This window comes from Procambarus clarkii, chromosome 62 (genome assembly GCF_040958095.1).
Source record: "Procambarus clarkii isolate CNS0578487 chromosome 62, FALCON_Pclarkii_2.0, whole genome shotgun sequence".
Lineage (NCBI taxonomy): Eukaryota > Metazoa > Arthropoda > Malacostraca > Decapoda > Cambaridae > Procambarus > Procambarus clarkii.
The window spans coordinates 1,215,283-1,230,818 of NC_091211.1; the positions used below are offsets into that span (position 1 = coordinate 1,215,283).

General features: G+C 45.5%; 1 long non-coding RNA gene across 1 annotated transcript in view; it reads left to right on the plus strand.

Moving 5' to 3' along the window:
* Positions 1 to 7,389: 7,389 nt before the first annotated feature.
* The window catches only part of LOC138354252 (uncharacterized), a 78,764-nt gene continuing 70,617 nt past the window's right edge, over positions 7,390 to 15,536 (plus strand). The window contains exon 1 of the long non-coding RNA XR_011223481.1: positions 7,390 to 10,129. This is a non-coding gene — a long non-coding RNA (uncharacterized lncRNA). The remainder of the gene's footprint in view (positions 10,130 to 15,536) is intronic.

Consider the following 15,536-nt stretch of genomic DNA (forward strand, 5'->3'; position numbering starts at 1 on the left):
ATTGATGGAGGGAGGGGAGGAAGTGATTAATGGATGGAGGCATTGAGGGAGTGAAGGGAGGCAGTGAGGGAGGGAAGGCAGTGAGGGAGGGAGGGAGGGAGGGGAGGCAGTGATTAATGGAAGCATTGAGAGGGAGAGGCAGGGAGAGATAGAAACGGTGAGAGAGGGAGGGGAGGCAATGAGGAAGGAGGGAAGGCATTGAAGGAGGGAGGGAGGGAGGGAAGGCATTGAGGGAGGAAGGGAAGGCATTGAGGGAGGAAGGGAAGGCATTGAGGGAGGGAGGGAGGGAAGGCATTGAGGGAGGGAAGGGAGGCAGTGATGGATGGAGGCATTGAGGGAGAGAGATAGAAGCAGTCTGGGAGGGAGGGGAGGCAATGAGGGATGGAGGGAGGGAGAGATTGAAGGCATTTAGGGAGGTAGGGGAGGCAGTGGTTGATGGAGACATTGAGTGGAAGAGATAGAAACAGTGAGGGAGGGAGGGAGGGAATGCATTGAGGGAGGGAGGAAAGGCAGAAATGGATGGAAGCATTTAGGGAGAGAGATTTAGAAGCAATCTGGGAGGGAGGGAGGGGAGGCAGTGATTGAGGGAGAGAGAGATGGAGGGGCAGGAGTGCTGATCGTGTGATGTTGCCAAACCCTCCCAACCATACTGCATTAAAATTTATAATCTTATCTGTACAATATTTATGCCAAAATATGTTAATTTTCGTCTATTACTATACAACCATAACCCTTTAGTTGCGCAAGACATCACATGATGTGCTGAGTGACTGCAGTAAATTGTACTCGGCATCATATGATGTTTTGGAGTACCAGGCAAGATTTAAATGGCTCGTGGATACACGGGGTTCACCACACCTTCATCAGGGCTCATGTAAACAGACGCCATTTATAAAAAAAATCGTGGGCGAAATTCCCGGGTGTGAGGGGCCTCAGTATTGAGTGAGCTACCAAGCCTGACGCACGCAGCATGAGCTCACAGCACTGCCGTTCAGCTTGTGACCACAGCATCGCCTAAAAATGCCATAATATACATGTTCTTGCTATTATTTAGCGATGATACTATTACAGAAGACTCCTGACTGTGATAAAACTGACCAGGGTTCTGATAATAGCAGGATTGTGGTGATATTTAGCGCTGTGATCCATGGAGGGAGGAGTAATGCTGTGGGAGGGAGGGTGGTGGCGTTGTCTTCTGACTGTGTGTGGCCATCTTTTATTGACTCCACTCACAATACCAGCTTAGTGGTTCGCTATGGTGAACACAAATGTAGATACTTGTATATAACGTGTGTATAGAGTGTAATAACAGCAATAGGAGTAGGTTGGGAGCCGCCATTTTGGTGAGGGAGGTGCGTCGTCTGCACGACTTATCATGTTGTTTATTGGTGACCACTATGGTCTTTGGGCACCATACCAGTTTACTTGTACAAGTATGGTGAATATAATGTGTGTATATAGCGTAATAACACCACAAACAGTATTGTTGGAGGAGAAATATTAATGCGTCTGGCCTTGAGGGCGGCCGCCACCAGCTGACTGTATGAGTAGCTACGTCTTTGTGCCTTTACTCACCATACAAGCTTAGATGTACACTTATGGTGAACAAAACATGTAAATACTTATATATAACGTCTGTATATAAAAGCAAAAACAGTATGGTGGGAGGAGAATGGTGGCAAGTCCGGTGAGGTGAGGGAGGGAGGGAGTGGCAGCCAGTGGCGGGCTGCCACTGCCACTCAGCATACCAACTTAGTGGTTCGTTATGATGAACATGAATATCGATACTTATATATAATGTCTGTATATAGTGAATAAAAGCAAAAACAGTATGGTGGGAGGAGAATGTGGGTGACTTGAGAGAGGGAGGAAGTAGCAGCAAGTGGCGGGCTGCCACTGGCTGCCACTGCCACTGTCACTCAGCATGCCAACTTAGTGGTTCGTTATGGTGAACACTAATGTAGATACATATATATAACGTTTGTATATAGTGAATAAAAGCAAAAACAGGATGGTGGGAGGAGATTGTGAGGTGTTGAGAGAGGGAGTGGTAGCGAGTGGCGGTCACTTCTCGTTAATTTTTGACTCATAATAGCAACTTAGTGGTTCGTTATGGTGAACAAAACATGCAGATACTTATATATAACCTGTGTATATAGTGTAATAGCTGACAAAGTATTTGTTCACTGTTTGATGAACGTAATTGAATCAACAATATGCACACCATATTTTTTAGTACAGCGATGATTCACTCATTTTATTTTATAAATATATCACACTACACACTATTGAATAATATTACAGCAAAAAACTACTAAAAATCAGGGACATTGAAATAATTAAGTAATTATCTCTTTGTGGCAACTCCGGCCTGACAGCTGGCGAGCTGGGACGCACGCTGAGTCAGCACCTGTTTTTTGCCAGACTTCCTCACCCTATAGCGGGCAATATATGCCACTTACGAGTTTTTTATTATTTTTCCCCATGAACACAAATTAACAGGTTTAGAAGAAAAAATATTTTTTTTTTTGTATGCGCCTGTGGGTGACACATGCTAAATAGCCAGGCACCATTTAATCATTAACATGTTTTATTCCTTTCTGTTTATTAATTAAACAAATGGTTTTATATATGAATTCTGCACAGTTAGCATCTGCGAGAGCAGGGACCAGACAGACTGTGTGGGATCTAGGAGGGTGGGGGAGAGGTCTTGGTGGGTGCGAGGGACTGGCTCCCTCCGACCCCGTTAGTGATTCCCTACTATATGACTTGCAGTTCTCATGTTATGAGGGAGGGAGAGACAGTAAGGGAGGTTGAGCCAGTGAGGGAGGTTGAGCCAGTGAGGGAGGGAGAGATAGTAAGGGAAGTTGAGCCAGTGAGGGAGGGAGATACAGTAAGGGAGGTCGAGCCAGAGAGGGAGTGAGAGACAGTAAGGGAGGTTGAGCCAGTGAGGGAGGGAGAGACATTAAGGGAGGTTGAGCCAGTGAGGGAGGTTGAGCCAGTGAGGAAGGGAGAGATAGTAATGGCAGACAATCACAATCAGAGAACACTGTATGAACATCAGAGGTCCACGGTTGTTCAATGTCCTACCAGCGAGCATCAGAAATATTGCAGGAACAACCGTGGACATCTTCAAGAGGAAACTAGATAGTTTCCTTCAAGGAGTGCCGGACCAACCGGGCTGTGGTGGGTATGTGGGCCTGCGTGCCGCTCCAAGCAACAGCCTGGTGGACCAAACTCTCACAAGTCAAGTCTGGCCTCGGGCCGGGCTTGGGGAGTAGAACTCCCAGAACCCCATCAACCAAGTAATGGAGGTTGAGCCTGTGAGGGAGGGAGAGACAGTAAGGGAGGTTGAGCCAGTGAGGGAAGTTGAACCAGTGAGGGAGGGAGAGACAGTAAGGGAAAATTTTATTTTCAATGTGTCAATATAAAGGGAATTTAACATTTTCTGTCCCATATCTGTCCACTCTCACTCATCTTGTTTCATGACAGAAATGTCTATAAGAAGATTTCAACCCATGTAGCTAGCTATTCAGCTTCTGCCTTTAAATTCATTTCCAAAGATACGTGTACCACAAATCAATTTTTAGTTTAGTTCATTTATTATGCACTCCATACCCATCTTGTGGGTGGTAGTGGAAAGGGTTACAGAGGCACATAATGGGCTCAGGGACTGAACCCCACAATTCATTTAGCTAAGCAAGTTACAATCTTGATGAGCTAGTTACAAAATTCAATATAAGTCATCACATCAACAATGGGTTCGAGATCGACCTCAAGTACAGGTTCTAAATTAAGCAACTGACATATGTGGAGAGCTAGTGTCAAAATTTATATGTTTGTCCTGCACACCGCCCCCCATCCAGTGGGCAGCGGTGGATAGGTTACAATCACTCAGTTACTACCTACAGTTAGCAAACTGGGGATATTTGGCTAAAATTTCTGGTAGCAGATCATTTTGAATGAAATATTTACACATCGCTGGAACATTGATTATAGAATTGTCTCTAAATTCACGTATCTTTTCGCACTCCATCACATAGTGACGGAGGGTGTGCGAATAATTTTGTTGACACAGTTTACATTTGGTCAGGTCTACATCGGCAGATAATGAGAATTCCCAGAGATACTTGTAACCGAGTCTAAGCCGAGCAGTAGTAACATCTAGAAGTCTGCTGATTTTATTGGATGATCCATAGATGTGTGGCTCCTCTTGCATGATAGCATGATGATAGATGGAATTACTGGTGTCAATTTCACTTTGCCTCAGATCTACAAGATCTTGTTGAAGTTCTTGGTGTACTGCTGCTCTCAGATTGCTCAAACCTAATATCTACAAGATTTTATTGAAGTTCTTGGTGTTCGCCGACCATAGAAAATGTACGGCGAGGGTCCGACGCTCTCACAATTACAGCCATCGCCGAGTGGTGTCTACCAGGCGACAGTGTTGTGTGCAAACTTCATATACCATAGAGAAGCTTCGTGACTTCTGCACATGATGTGGCAGACAGCCCTCCATCACTGTTAATGATAATCGCTACAGGAAGACGCGATCAAGTATTTTCAGCTGTACTGGCCAAGACTGGTGTGCCCCCCTGACTGAGAAAATCTATTTTGTTTAGCTACTCTGGACTGAGGACAAATATGAGGGCACAGGAAGACAAATAAGATTTCCTGGGCCACGCATTTTCCTTTGTCTCTGCTTGTCTCCTGAATTATAGCAGAACTGCCTTTCCACAGGGAAGTTTAGCCTGGACATGGGTCTACGGGGTGGCATCAAACTTCCAGGTCTTAATTAATTACTTCATAAGTATTATATCACCAGCAGAAACTCATGTCACAAGGCAATTCTTGTAATCACCGGGAGAAGATAACCTTAGTACGAACTGCACGGATCATAAAAGAAATGGCAAAATCTCACGCGTGTCCCGAGTGTGGGAAAACATTTAGCCATCTTGGACATATGAAGACTCACAGGATGGTGCATACTGGTGACAAACCTTATGAGTGTCCAGAGTGTGGGAAAGCATTCAGTCAACTTGGAACTATGAAAAGGCACAGAATGGTGCATACCGGTAATAAAGATTATGAGTGTCCAGAGTGTGGGAAAACATTCACTCGTCTTGGATATATGAAGAGCCATAAGATGGTACATACGGGTGATAAACCTCACAAGTGTCCTGAGTGTGGAAAAAATTCAGGCAACTTGGATCTATGAAGATACATAGGATGGTGCATACTAATGATAAACCTCATGAATGTCCTGAGTGTGGAAAAAGATTCAATTTCCTTGGTAATATGAAGACTCACAGGATGGTGCACACAGGTGCTAAACCCTTTGAATGTGCTGAGTGTGGGAGAAGATTCAGTTGCCGTAACAGTATTATTAGTCACATGCTAATACATACAGGTGATAAACCTCATGAATGTAATGAGTGTGGGAAAAGATTTAGGCACCGTAACAGTATAAGACGTCACATGCTATTGCATGTGAATCGTGAAAGTCGCTAACATTTTGAAATTGGGTAAGAAATCATTCAAGTCAATATTAAAAAAGCAGAGGATGGTACATATGACAAGCTTCATGAGTGTCCCAAGTGTAGAAAATATTTAGTTAATCTATTGAAACAGCATGTGAAATAACAAATGTGCATATAAGTGATGAACTTCACTTGTGGCCTGAAGGAAAAGTCTTATTAATCACAGTAATTTTAAAACACACTAGATGGTGTATACCTTTTCAAGTGCCATTTATTTTAGAAGTACAGTATTAGATGAGATAGGCCACTTCTGAAGACATTAACTCACCACTAGTGTAAGCTAATGTACTATTTGGAAATTGTGATCTTCAAAATACTGTGCTATCACCTTGTCAGTTCGATTTCAAAGGTATTTATATTCTCATAGATTTTGTGTAATTACCTGAGTGTAGTTACAGGATGAGAGCTATGCATTAGTGTCCCGTCTTCCCAGCACTCTTTGTCATATAACACTGTGCAACTACTGACAGTCTTGGCCTCCACCACCTTCTCACCTAACTTGTTCCAACCGTCTACCACTTTGTTTGTGAAAGTGAATTTTCTTACATTTCTTTGGCATCTGTGTTTAGTTTGTTTAAATCATGACCTCTTGTTCTTGAAGTTCCGGGTCTTGGGAAATCTTCCCAATCAATTTTATCAATTCCTGTTACTATTTATGTACGTAGTGATCATATCTCTTCTTTTTCTTCTATCTTCTAGTTTTGGCATATTTAATGCCTCTAACCTTGCCTCGTAGCTCTTGCCCTTCAGTTCTGGGAGCCACTTAGTAGCATGTCTTTGCACCTTTTCCAGTTTGTTGATGTGCTTCTTAAGATATGGGCATTATATAACCACTGCATTTTCTAGCTTTGGCCTAACAAAAGTCGTGAACAATTTCTTTAGTATTTCGCCACCCATGTATTTAAAAGCAATTCTGAAGTTAGAAAGCGTGGCATAGGCTCCTTGCACAACATTCTTTATGTGGTCCTCAGGTGATAGTTTTCTATCTAGAATCACTCCTAGATCTCTTTATTAGAAGTCTTTAAAGATTTTCTACATACAGTAATTTATAGATTGTGTTGGGTCTATGTTCTCCTATTCCACATTCCATAACATGGCATTTATTTACATTAAATACCGTTTGCCAAGTGGTGCTCCATATATTTATTTTGTCCAGGTCTTCTTGAAGGGCATGACAATCATCGAAGTTACTTATCCTTCCTATTGTGTTAGCATCATCAGCAAACATGTTCGTATAATTCTGTATTTCATCTGGTAGATCGTTTATGTAGACAATGAACATTACCGGTGCAAGAACTGAACCCTGTGGTACTCCACTTGTGACATTTCTCCAGTCAGATACACTTCCTCTTATTACTGCCCTCATTTTTCTATCAGAAAATTTTTCATCCATGTTAGCAGCTTACCTGTCACCCCTCTAATGTGTTCCAGTTTCCAGAACAACCTCTTATGTGGAACTCTGTCGAAAGCCTTTTTTTTAGGTCCAGATAGATGCAGTCAACCCAACCATTCTTTTCCTGTAAAACCTCTGGCTCGATAATAGAAACTGAGTAAATTTGTTACACAGGATCTTCAAGATCGAAAACCATACTGACAATTTGATATTATATTGTTTGTCTCCAGGTCTTCTACCAATTTAATTTTAATTATTTTTTCCAATATTTTGACTATTACACTTGTCAATGGTACAGGTCTATAATTGAGGGGGGGTGGGGAGGAGGGGTCATCCCTGCTGCCACTTTTGTAGCTTGGAACTATGTTAGCGTTTTTGCACTTGTCTGTTACGACTCCTGTACACAAGGACACCTGAAAAATGATGTAAGGTGGAATGCTGAGCTCAAATGCACATTCTCTCAGAACCCATGGTGAAACTCCATCTGGGCCAACTGCTTTGTTCTTACTTAGCTCCTTGAGCATATTTTCCACTTCATCTCTTAGACACTTCAATGTGCTCTATGTTATTCTCTGGAAATTTTATTGTGTCTGGTTCCCTGAAGATCTCATTTTGTACAAACACACTTTGGAATTTTTTGTTTTATGTTTCACACATTTCCTTTTCATTTTCCGTTTATCTGCCCCCCATTTTCAGCCTTTGAATATTATCCTATTACCTGCAGCTTGCTTTTAATGAGTTTATAGAAAAGGCCTGGATCTGATTTACATTTGTCTGCTATACCGTTCTCAAAGTTCCTCTTTCCTTACTGACGTGTAGTTGTTTGTCGCATCTTTGTATCGCTGGCATGTTTGGGGGTTTGGCCTCTTCCTGTAATGATTCCATGCTTGTGTCTTTTGATCTCTGGCCCTCTCACAATTTCTGTTGAACCAACCCTGTTTCCTGTGTGGAGTACGTGGAGGAAGTGTGTGGAATACGTGTGGAAATACCTGTATTTGTTTTAAGTTTGAAAGTAAAATTCTGCAGCTTGTGGTGTTTATATTAAGTCATTTATTCTTGTGTAGAAATTTGGCTATTTCCACAAATATTTTTGTATTTTTCCAGAGTAAGATAAAACAAAGTTAATAATGTGTTTTGCATATGTATTTTATAAATACTTTCCATTTAGGCCCTCTTAAGAAATATATTCAAAATACAGTGGACCCCCGATTCATTGAACTATTTGCGACCAACCCCAATACGTTGGAGTGAGGAAGTCGTTGCAACCAGAGATCGGGAGGCATTTATTTAATGCTTTTTTGTAGTAATATAAATAGAGAATAATTCATTGTTATATTCAGTATCAAATCATATCAAATCAAATCAAATGTTTATTCAGGCAAAAGTACATACTGTATATACATAAATGATAAGTTACAAACACAATGTTATATTTCTAGATAGAGTTAGTACATATAATGCCTTGCGCCACTAATACACACAGCGTTTCAGGCAAGGTGTCAAATTAATAAAACATGGCAGAAATCAGTACAGTAGTTATACAAGTTGGTCAAAAACAGTATTGTTTGAAAATAGCAAGACATGGGTTGACATTATCAATGTCAATGTGTGTGTAACCCCCACACACTAAATATTGTTGTAAACATTGAACTAAACAATTTTCACTTAAGAATGTCAACCAACAACCTCACACTAAACATAGAAAAGACCTACTACATCTTATTTGAAAGCAAATCATCAAATGCAATTCAGCTTCAGATAGACATTGTTAACATTGTTAACGTGTTAACAATGTTAACATAGTGAAGACAAATCCTAAAGGTTTTTTTCAGTTATATCGAACTAAGACTAGGGAAAGGATAGGTCCATTAAAAACTGAGACAGGTCAAATAACGGATAATGACAAGGAGATGAGTAGTATTTTTAGTAAATATTTTTTATCTGTATTTACTAAAGAGGAACTTAACAATATGCCATCAGCCGAACAAGTCTATGTGGGTGGGGACGAGGACAGGTTGACTAGTTTAGCAATTACCAGTTAGGATGTAATTAAACAAATAGTAAAACTAAAACCAAACAAATCCCCAGGGCTGGATGAAGTGTTTGCCAGGGTGCTTAAAGAATGCAAAGAGGAGCTTTCTGAGCCACTGTCTACCATATTTAATAAATCAATAGAGTTAGGCAGAGTGCCAGAGTCATGGAAGGTAGCTAATGTGGTACAATTTTTAAGAAAGGAGATTAGATCACTTGCGTCAAACTATCGGTCAATTAGCCTAATGTCTATTGTGGGAAAGTTACTTGAATCGATAATTGCAAATACAATTTGTCTTCATCTTGAAAAACATAAATTAATAAATGAGTCGTAGCATGGTTTTACAAATGGCCATCCATGTTTAACAAATTTGCTATCATTTTATTCCTGCATAGTTGATAGTGGTAAGGATTGTGATGTTGTGTACCTTGACTTTAGCACAGCTTTTGATACAGTGCCACATGAAAGACTGATTAAAAAAATAGAGGCTCATGGTATTGAGGGTGCTATATTAAGTTGGATTAGGGCATGGCTATTCCAAAGGAAACAGAGTTAGTATAAATGGGGTTAAGTCAGAGTGGGATAATGTTGTTAGTGGAGTACCTCAAGGCTCTGTCCTGGGACCTCTGCTGTTTATAATATATATAAATGATTTAGATTCAGGTTTGAGTAGCAACATCTGCAAATTTGCAAATGATACAAAAATCGGTAGGGAAATTAACACGGAAGAAGACTCACTATCACTTCAAGTTGATCTAAATAGGGTTTTGAAATGGTCAAAAGATTGGCAGATGCAGTTTAATGCTGATAAATATAAAGTTCTGAGGCTAGGTAATGATGAACTTGTTACAAGATACGAGCTAGATGGTGTTGAGTTTGCGAAGTCGGATTGCGAAAGGGATCTGGGAGTTATGATTAGTAAGAATTTAAAACAAAAGTCGTGAGAACGAAAATCATGGAAACTCAGTCGTTCATTTGTGTGGACCACTCCACCCTAAAACATTATTAGGATAATAAGAGCTATAAAAAACTTATTTTACAAGTGATTTATTAATTTTATTATTTCTAGGCCAGAGGTCATTGAACTGTTGGGGACGAAATCGAACGAAACACGCATGATGCTGTGTACACGGATTAGACCCGTCCACCTGCGCTGGAGTTGTGGTAATAACATAAATAATTTCTCAAATAGTAGATGTCCATCATATTACAGTATATTTTGGGTTTTATTTAGTTTATTTTAATTTAATTAGGATAATAAAGAGCTATTAAAACACTGGTTTTAGAAATTATTTATTAATCTGAAACTTTCAAAGTCATGAGTCACTGAACTATGACGACACGGACGAAGGAAAACCAAGTGAGGTTTACAGTACAGTATTCCCCTAGCTGTCCACCCTCACTTATCTTGTTTCATCACAGAAAATGTCTAAAAGGAGATTTTTCCACATGTAGCTAGTGTCACGGGGGGTGGGCCGGGGCTCCGCTAGCACTCGGCTGCTAGGGGCTCAGAAGGCAGAATACACAGCCCCTCCAACTCCCGGGATTCACCGGAGTCTCCTTGGTCCCACAGGAGAGGACCAGCAATGCCCACCACTGCAGGTCTTTGCTTCCACCACAAAAGGGGGTGCCACTGATTCACCCTGGAAGCCCTTCAGTCAAACATGGGGAAACTGCTGTTAACAGTTCCGGCCTAGACCCGTGAAGGAGTGAAGGAAGACTCAGGCTTACTTTATAACAATAACCTCCCTGAGTCTTGCCTGCCAGACAAAAAGGTTGCAGGAAGTCCTTTCCCGCCTGTCTTCTCTATCTTCTTCTTAACAAGGTCGCCAGCTGGGTTATTATATCTGCACCCCAGCGATGCAGTTCAGTGGGTGTATTATATATTGTTTGTTGCCAGAAGGTTGCTACTTCCATAGATCTGCTATTGGACTGTCGGCCCAGGGTACTCTCTCAGGAAGGTCCGTGTGGCTTTACCTCTCTCTAGCCACTACGTTACTAGTTGCCACCATTCAGGCACTGATACTGATCAGATGGCTAAGGGTACACTTTTATATAAGTCTGTGCTGTTTTTACCACTCTCCAGGCAATAAGAACTTCTATAGAGAACGTAGTGTTCCCTAGGTGGTACTATGATAACCTTTGTGTATGCTCATAGAGAAATATTATAATGGAGGCACACTTAAACACAATGATAAAATGTGTGAATTTACTGATGCAAATTACATGAACACACATATAATCACAAGTAATACATGAATATGAAAATAAGGATAATAAATCTGGAGATCGTCAGCAACTTTTCTTCCATGACCTCCAACACTCCTTCAACTGGGCAGAAAGACAGGAGTCACACACTCTCACAGGAGGGCCTCTTCACCACCTCTTCTTCACTGTCCTGCCGTCCATACACACTGTCCTCTCTGACAGTCCTGGACACAAGCTGCCTTGCAGCCTATTCTACTACTAAAGTATTAATGTCCTATTGCCACATAAATAAGTAAATATTGTGGCCTAACTAGCCTACTCACACAAGGGGTAATGGGAGGGAAAGTGATCTACCTTTACATTCCTGGCTCATGACGCCTGTCCCTCGATGGTGTGAGGTTCCCATGCTTCCTGAGTCGCTCCTTGACGATCCAGGAACGTTCCACAGGTCCTCAGGTGTCGTGAATCCTTCGCGTCGTCGCCGTTCCAATCCCTGAGATTCAGCTACCCCAATCCTGGTTCATCAATGGGCACTGAGCTAATCACTATTTTCACACACTCGCCCCTTCCACAAGGCGTTGCTCCTTGTCCTAGGAATGGTGTCGTCCTTCCAAAACCCTCAGTGGATGTGACCCGGTCACAGCTAGGCCTGCCCGCCACACCTTCCAGGCCCTCAACGTCCAGCGTCGTCGCTGAATATTTTCCAAGTTTGGCACTCTTTTGCTCAATAAACTTGGTTCCTTTTTGCTTCCCAGAAGTGCGGGGTCTCCAGTATATAAGGTGGGCTGCGATGGCTAGCTCTAATCCACTGAGAAAGGCTCGTAGAGCCTCAAATCCTTGAGAGCTGACCGAGGTGCGTCCTCTCGCCTCCACGGTCAGGTCAACTCTGACGTTGGCGCCGCCCGGGGCACTCAGTGACGTCACGGCGGGCTCTGATTGGTCGCCTGCGACCCAAGCCGGCCAATCCGCGATCGGCTAGTGTCCCTTACAAAACGTCACATCTGCAGTACGGGATACTCTTTCATTTATATCAGGACACCACTTTCCCCTTACCTACAACTTATAATGTAAATTTCTCCCTTATCTGGCGGCCGGTCTGGTCACCACACATATATCAATAGACTCCCTGTACCTCAGAGAAACAGTAGGGAGAGTTGATATGACTCGTAAAGCAGGCAAACGAAAGAGATAGGAGAGGGCACTGTAACACTAGCTAATCAAGCTTCAGCTTTTAAGCTAATTTACAAAAATACATGTGCCACAAATCAGTGAACAAAAATCATGGAAACTCATTCACTTGTGTGGACCAATCTGGCTGGTGTTTGGTTAATACAGGCATGATTCACTTGTGTGGTCCACTTGTGTGATCCAACTTGTCATTTGAAGGAATTATTAATTGTAATCTGTGATAGAATGGGATAGCTTTCCACCACTCCGTGAACTCTGTCCCAACATCGTAAGCAAATCCGCGCATCCCCCGCTTTGGGGAACCATTGTTCGTCAAACCGGGTGAGTAAATCTGGCCTGAAAAGTGTGCAACTTAGCCGGAGATTCGTTGAATCGGGGTATGCTGAATCGAGGTTGTTCTGTAGTTTGTTCACTTGATGTTTAGGTATAACAGTATCCACTCAATTTAACGGCCTCTTTTATACCGATCTGCCGGTAATAACAACCGGTTTGGGAGACCGGTATTTAGAGCCTCATATAACGGTCTGGCGGTCGATATTACCGAAGGTCGGTATTGGGTTTGTCTTTGTATCAGAGGGTCCTCACATGGCAAGCAGGCTGCCTACCCCTTTCATCCCCTCCCTCACCCTCACTGAACCTCTACCCCCCACACCCTAACTTTCTGCCTCCCCCCCCTTCCCCACAAGACCCTTCTGGGAAATGGCTCAGTAAACTGCCAGCCAGCCAGAGACAACCTGGAGAATATCCACCCAATAAAGCATTCATGAAACAAGTATTTTATAACTTTTTGTTTTCCTAATAATATTACTAAACAAAATCTGCAAGCAAAAATATATATGATGTACATCCAGAATTAAATAAAAAACATCTGGTTAACTGGGTCAAGTGTTAGGCTTATCTCTTCCCTTCCCCACCACTGACACACACACACACCCCACCCCCCCATACTTCCCATACTTGCTGTCTCTGCTTCACCTCATCATCTATTGCTCCATCCCTCCCTCCCTCTCTTCTTCTCCCCCCCTCCATCCAACTATCCCTCCCTCCTTCCCAGCTCCCTCCCTCCATCCAACCATCCCTCCCTCTCTTCTTCCCTCCATCACTCCCTTCATCCTTCCTTCCCTTCCTCCATCTCTCCCTCCTTCCCTCCCCTCCATCCCTTCCTCCCTCCTTCCCTCCCTCCCTCCTTCCTTCCATCTAAACATCTGGTTGCGAGCTGGTCCCTTTCCCCACCAATGACACCCCCCTTCCCCCAAACTTCCCATACACACGCTCTCTCTCCTTCACCTCAACAACCATAGCGCCATCCCTCTCTCCCTTCCCATCAATCCATCCATCCATCCATCAATCCATCCCTCCATCCATCTCCATCCTACCATCCATCTCCATCCATCTCCATCCTACCATCCATCTCCATCCACTCCCTCCATGCCTACCACCCAGCCTCTGCCTGCCTCCCTCCCTCCCCTGCTTACCATTCAGCCTCTGCCTGCCTGCCTGCCTGCCTCCCTCCCTCCCTCCCTCCCTCCCTCCCTCCCTCCATGCCTACCACCCAGCCTCTGCCTGCCTTCCTCCCTCCCTGTTTACCACCCAGCCTCTGCCTGCCTCCCTCCCTCCCTGCTTACCACTCAGCCTCTGCCTGCCTGCCTGCCTGCCTGCCTGCCTCCCTGCCTGCCTCCCTGCCTGCCTCCCTGCCTCTTGCCTGCCTGCCTCCCTCCCTCCCTGCTTACCACTCAGCCTCTGCCTGCCTCCCTCCCTCCCTGCTTACCACTCAGCCTCTGCCTGCCTCCCTCCCTCCCTCCATGCCTACCACCCAGCCTCTGCCTTCCTCCCTCCCTCCCTTCCTCCCTCCCTGCCTACCACCCAGCCTCTGCCTGCCTCCCTCCCTCCATGCCTACCACCCAGCCTCTGCCTTCCTCCCTCCCTCCCTCCCTCCCTCCATGCCTACCACCCAGCCTCTGCCTTCCTCCCTCCCTCCCTCCATGCCTACCACCCAGCCTCTGCCTTCCTCCCTCCCTCCCTCCCTCCCTCCATGCCTACCACCCAGCCTCTGCCTTCCTCCCTCCCTCCCTCCCTCCCTCCCTCCATGCCTACCACCCAGCCTCTGCCTTCCTCCCTCCCTCCCTCCCTCCATGCCTACCACCCAGCCTCTGCCTTCCTCCCTCCCTCCCTCCCTCCCTCCCTCCCTCCCTCCCTCCCTCCCTCCCTCCCTCCCTCCCTCTATGCCTACCACCCAGCCTCTGCCTCCCTCCCTCCCTCCATGCCTACCACCCAGCCTCTGCCTGCCTGCCTCCCTCCCTCCCTCCCTCCCTCCCTCCCTCCATGCCTACCACCCAGCCTCTGCCTGCCTTCCTCCCTCCCTCCCTCCCTCCCTCCCTCCCTCCCTCCCTCCCTCCCTCCCTCCATGCCTACCACCCAGCCTCTGCCTCCCTCCCTCCCTCCCTCCCTCCCTCCCTGTTTACCATTCAGCCTCTGCCTGCCTCTCTCCCTCCCTCCATGCCTACCACCCAGCCTCTGCCTGCCTGCCTGCCTGCCTGCCTGCCTCCCTGCCTCTTGCCTGCCTGCCTCCCTGCCTCTTGCCTGCCTGCCTCCCTCCCTCCCTGCTTACCACTCAGCCTCTGCCTGCCTGCCTGCCTGCCTCCCTGCCTCTTGCCTGCCTGCCTCCCTCCCTCCCTGCTTACCACTCAGCCTCTGCCTGCCTGCCTGCCTGCCTCCCTGCCTCTTGCCTGCCTGCCTCCCTCCCTCCCTGCTTACCACTCAGCCTCTGCCTGCCTGCCTGCCTCCCTCCCTCCCTCCCTCCCTCCCTCCCTCAATGCCTACCACCCAGCCTCTGCCTGCCTGCCTCCCTCCCTGCCTACCACCCAGCCTCTGCCTGACTCCCTCCCTCCCTGCTTACCACTCAGCCTCTGCCTGCCTGCCTGCCTGCCTGCCTGCCTCCCTCCCTCCATGCTTACCACCCAGCCTCTGCCTGCCTGCCTACCTCCCTCCATGCTTACCACCCAGCCTCTGCCTGCCTGCCTGCCTCCCTCCCTGCCTCTGCCTGCCTGCCTCTTGCCTGCCTGCCTCCCTCCCTCCCTCCTTACCTTTCCCTCCCTGCCTACCACCCAGCATCTGCCTGCCTCCCTCCCAAACTCTGCCTTCCTCCTTGCCTCTCCCTCCCTGCCTACCTCCCAGC